This window comes from Heptranchias perlo, chromosome 12 (assembly GCF_035084215.1).
Source record: "Heptranchias perlo isolate sHepPer1 chromosome 12, sHepPer1.hap1, whole genome shotgun sequence".
In the NCBI taxonomy this organism is placed as follows: domain Eukaryota; kingdom Metazoa; phylum Chordata; class Chondrichthyes; order Hexanchiformes; family Hexanchidae; genus Heptranchias; species Heptranchias perlo.
Window position 1 is genome coordinate 17,410,319 of NC_090336.1, and position 4,965 is coordinate 17,415,283.

Consider the following 4,965-nt stretch of genomic DNA (forward strand, 5'->3'; position numbering starts at 1 on the left):
GTACGAGGACACCCAAATCTCTCTGAACACCAACATTTAATAGTTTCTCATCATTTTAAAAATATTCTGTTTTTCTATTCTTCCTACCAAAGTGAATAACCTCACATTTCCCCACATTATACTCCATCTGCCACCTTCTTGCTCACTCACTTAACCTGTCTATATACCTTTGCAGACTCTTTGGGATTGATTTTAGGATGGCCGAGCGGGTGCGTTCGTGGCGGGAGGGGCTCCGAAAATTGGGGATTCCTGGGGTGGGTCTGGAGCCTGGCTCCAACCCACCCACTTCCGGGTTCCCCAATGACACGCTTAGATGCACGCGCAGCCCCTGTTAGCCGACCTGATTGGGAGGATATTTTAGGAGGGGTGGGGTTTTCATCTCAACTGAGCGTGTTTCTCGTACTGGGGGAAACATTCCCAGTTGAAATAGACATGTGGCAGCCACCAACCTGTGGGAGCTGCAAAGGTCCATTTGACAGGTGGAGGGGGGGAGACCCTCACTCATTGCAGGAGGCCACTCTGTCACTTTGGACAAAGTTTGGTCTGCACCACCCTCCTCCTAACACAAAAAAATCACCAACTTGCAACCTCAACTCTAGTGTGCAGACACATTTACCTATCTTGCGGACCCCCTCAAACGTACATCTTCCAGATGGGGTACGCCATAGCTGCAGTCATAACCTCCTCGGAGGACGAACAGCATCACCGGCCTCGCCGGCCACGCCGTCCACCTCAGACACGTGGAGCTCCATAACACAGTGCTGTGACACATCTACCTGCACAGCAGGAGGGAGGGCAACCGCAGAGAGAGATGCGTCGCAGAGGGCACTACCCTCGCCACAGGGTCTACAGACCGAGGCTCAGCTTCCTGGACCTCTCTGAGGAGCAGTGCATACAGAGGCTCAGAGTCAGTCGCCAGGTAGTCGCGGACATCTGCAGCCTCCTCAATGACGAGCTGCTCCCGGATGGACTGAGCAGCATCTTCTTACCTGTCGCTGTCAAAGTCACCACTGCCCTCAACCTCTTCATCTCCGGATCCTTCCAGGGTGCCACCAGGGACATCACCAGGGTCTCTCAGTCGTCTGCACACAAGTGCATAAGGCAGGTCACCGATGGCTTGTTCTGCAGGGCCTCGCACAATATCAACTTCCCCATGGATGACCTCAGCCAGATAGAGAGGGCAGTGGGATTCCACGCTGTGGCTGGCTTCCCACGGGTGCAGGATGTAATCGATTGCACCCATATAGCAATATGAGCACCTCCACAAAGGCCAGGACTGTTCATCAACAGGAAGGGCTATCATTCCATGAACACTCAGCTCATCTGTGACCAACGCAAGAGATTCCTTCACATGTGCGCCAGATACCCTGGCAGCTGCCACGATTCCTTCATCCTCAAGGAGTCCAACATCCCGCCCCTCTTCCACTCACCCAACACCCACAAGGGCTGGCTCCTCGGGGACAAGGGATACCCCCTGCACACTTAGCTCATGACACCTCTGAGAAAGCCCACCACTGAGCCACAGCGTCAATATAATGACAGCCACATCGCTACTGGGTCTACAATTGAGCATGCTATAGAGCAGCTCAAGGTGCACTTCAGGTGCCTTGATCATTCTGGGGGAACGCTTCAATGCGCACCAGACAGAGTGGGTCGCATTATAGTCGTCTGTTGTGCCCTGCACAACATGGCACAACAGAGAGGGCTGCCGCTGGAGGAGGCCCCATCCACATCTGCCACCCAGATTGAGGAGGAGGAGGAGGCCGAGGACGAGGAGGAGCAGCAACCCATGGGCAGAACAGCGGCTCACCTGGCTGCTTGTGAGGCCAGGGAGTCACTGATATGTGAACGGTTCTCCTAACATCAGACAGTGTGAAGAGTCCAGTCCTCACCACCTGGACAGAGGAGCGGCCACACCAGCCCCCTCCTCCACCCCTGCACAAAACAGTCCTGCAACTACGCCTACACCCACTGTAGAGTGACCCAATGGGTGGCATCAAGTGTGCGTGTTCATGGTGAACCTTATGAAAGGGCCTTATTGCACAAGCCAGTCAAGAATGGGCAAGACGTGGCAGTAGTGGTGATAATAATAAAATTTATTGTGAATGTGAAAGAAAACAAATATAAATAAAAAATATGACAAATCGTCAAACACCCTTGTGCATCCCCTTTGTGCTTACAAAACCTTTGCCTTACGCTTCCTACTACTTCTACATGGTGCTTCCCCTTTGGCTGGAGCAGAGGTAGTGGCAGGTTGCTCTTGTCCATGCCCTGACCGATTAGATGCTTTGTGCAGACACCCTCTCGGTTTCGGTGCCAGTGAGGGCCTCTCCAAAGACTGCTCCACCTGCACCTGTGCAGGTGCAGACTCGAGCACCTGGACAGGAGGCAGCATTGCGGGTACTGGTTGAGAGGGGGGCAACGGGTGAGACGTGGAAGCGCTTTGAGTGGCGTCCCCACTTCCATGTCCCCTTTCGCCATCATCCGTCTTCTGGGCCTTCTGGCATCTCTTCTCCTATCAAGGCAAAACACAGAGAGGTGTGATTGAGTGATGGTTGCATAGTGACCCACTTGATGCATTGGTGTGGGTGGAGGTGACCGTGAGGGAGATGCATGGGAGGGTGTGTGTGAGACACAGCCATGAGATTGTATGAGGATTGGGTTGCGTGGTAGTGTTCGACTGGGAACTGGGGCGGTGAGTAAGTGCAGGCAAGGTGAGGATGATGGTTGAGTGGATATGAGGAGTGATGTGAGAGCGTTGTGGTGGCAGTGCAGAAGGAGTTGTGTGGTGGTGGAGGTGATGTGGAAGACGGAGTGTGGGAGAATGCGTAAGTATACTCACTTTGGCTGACCTGGTTCGGTCATTAAAGCGCTTCCTGCATCTTCCCAGGTTCGGGAGATGTTACTTCTGCTGCTGACCTCCTCTGCCACCTCGAGCCTGACCTTCTTGGTGGCAGAGGCAGGCCACTTCCTCCCGTCCGCTGGGAAAAACATTTCCCTCCTCCTCCTCACCCCATCGAGCAGCACCTGGAGTGAGGAGTCTGAGAACCTTGGAGCAGCCTTGCCTCTGGGCTTCTCCATGCTGCCAATTTGGTTGTTTGCTGCAAGAGGAGCATTGGAGGACTGCCCCTTTAAATAGGGCTCCTCCTGCTGACAGCCTGTGATGCGGGTGTGCAGTGCGCCGGCTGCACAGGTCTGGAACGGGAAACCCGGAAGCACGCGTAATTAACTTCAATTAGGCTGTGATCGCGTGCGGAGCACCCCGAATTCACTGGGCGCGTTACCCACGCGCCCAGTTGACCCCCCCCCCCGCTGACAACCCGTCTCCCTCCTAATATCGGGCCCTTTGCGTCCTCCTCACAGCTTACTTTTCCACCTAGCTTTGTATTGTCAGCAAACTTGGATACATTATACTCGGTCCCTTCATCGACATCATTCATATAAATTGTAAATAGCTGAGGCCCAAGCACCGATCCTTGCGGCACCCCATTAGTTACAGCCTGCCAACCTGAGAATGACCTGTTTATCCCTACTCTCTTTTCTGTCTGTTAACCAATCCTCTATCCAGGCTAATATATTACCCCCAACCCGATGAGCCCTTTAATTCAAAACTGTGATATCGCCCGCTTACCACGAGGAGCAGATTCACGATGTTAGCGTTTCACTGGGCATATGCAAACGCGGGAACTTGGTCCTTCGATTTACCACTAAAAACTGGCAGCGCTGTTGAGCTCCTCCGTTATTTCAGGAGTGAGTTCTGCCCCCATTTTTTTTATGACTACATTTGCAATGATCTTGTATTTTGTTATTTATGAAAGTTAAAGTAATTTTTGAAAGAGAGCAATCAGCTAATGTGGACATTTCTACTCAGGTGATGAATATTGGCATAGCCCTTTTGGGGCATTGAGAGCTGCTCAGCAGATGGTAGCAGAGGTTGATAGTTTGAAGGAAGATCACTTTCTTGGCAACTGGCACAGAAAGAGGTGACGGAGCGTTACACCTCTGAAGCCATTCAGTGCTTGAACATCTTCAGCGCAGCCTGATTTCAGATGGCCCGTGCAGGCAGCTAGGGATGATCCCTCCGAATGTTCATCCTCCCGGATTGCTGGGTCCCGCAGCTCCCTTTCCTCAGGCAGTCATGCTTCCTCCTCATCGAACCTGAATTGATGGCCTTTCTTCAGTGCAACATTGCGTGGAGCTCAGCATGCTATGGTGATCCTCGCGACTCTCTTTGGGGCGTGTACTACACTTCTCCGCCGGATCTGTCCAGGCACCGAAATCTGCTCTTCAACAATCCTACGGTCCTCTCCACCGCAAGTTTTGTTGCAGCGTAGACCTGGTTATATGTGTCCTCTGTTCTCAGTTGCCTCAGTGGAGTCATGAGCCATGGTTGCAGGGGGTTAGCCTTGTCTCTGAAGCGCCGTGGACATGGTTGTCCTGATGGAAGAGGTCAGCGAGTGTAGTGTGGTTCAGAATGGATGTATCATGGCAGCTGGCGTTCACATGCAGGATATTCTGGTTGGCATCGTAGACAATCACAAGATCCAATGAATGGAACCCGTTCCTGTTCCCAACTGTCAACAGATCTATTTTTGGCCCCATCAGTGCCACGTATGTGCTGTGTATGGTACCCTGCACCCTGGAGAATCCAGCAATGTGGTCAACTAAAGTAACTAAAGTAGTAGACAGGGGAATGTCTGGATGTACTTTATATGGACTTCCAGAAAGCATTCAATAAGGTTCCACATAAGAGACTGTTCGCTAAAATTAAAGCTCGTGGAATTGAAGACAAATATTGACTTGGTTAGGAGATTGGGTAGGCGCTGGAAGACAGAGAATAGGGATAATGGGTATGTACTTGAATTGGAAGGAAGTGACTAGTGGTGTCCCACAACGATCTGTGCTGAGGCCTTAACTATTCACTATATTTATTAATGACTTAGATAAGATAGACAGCCATATATC

The 4,965-nt window shown here is 51.8% G+C and overlaps 1 pseudogene; it reads right to left on the minus strand.

Moving 5' to 3' along the window:
* Nucleotides 1-4,012: 4,012 nt before the first annotated feature.
* Nucleotides 4,013-4,731, minus strand: LOC137327768 (putative nuclease HARBI1; annotated as a pseudogene).
* Between the last annotated feature and the right edge of the window lie 234 nt (nucleotides 4,732-4,965).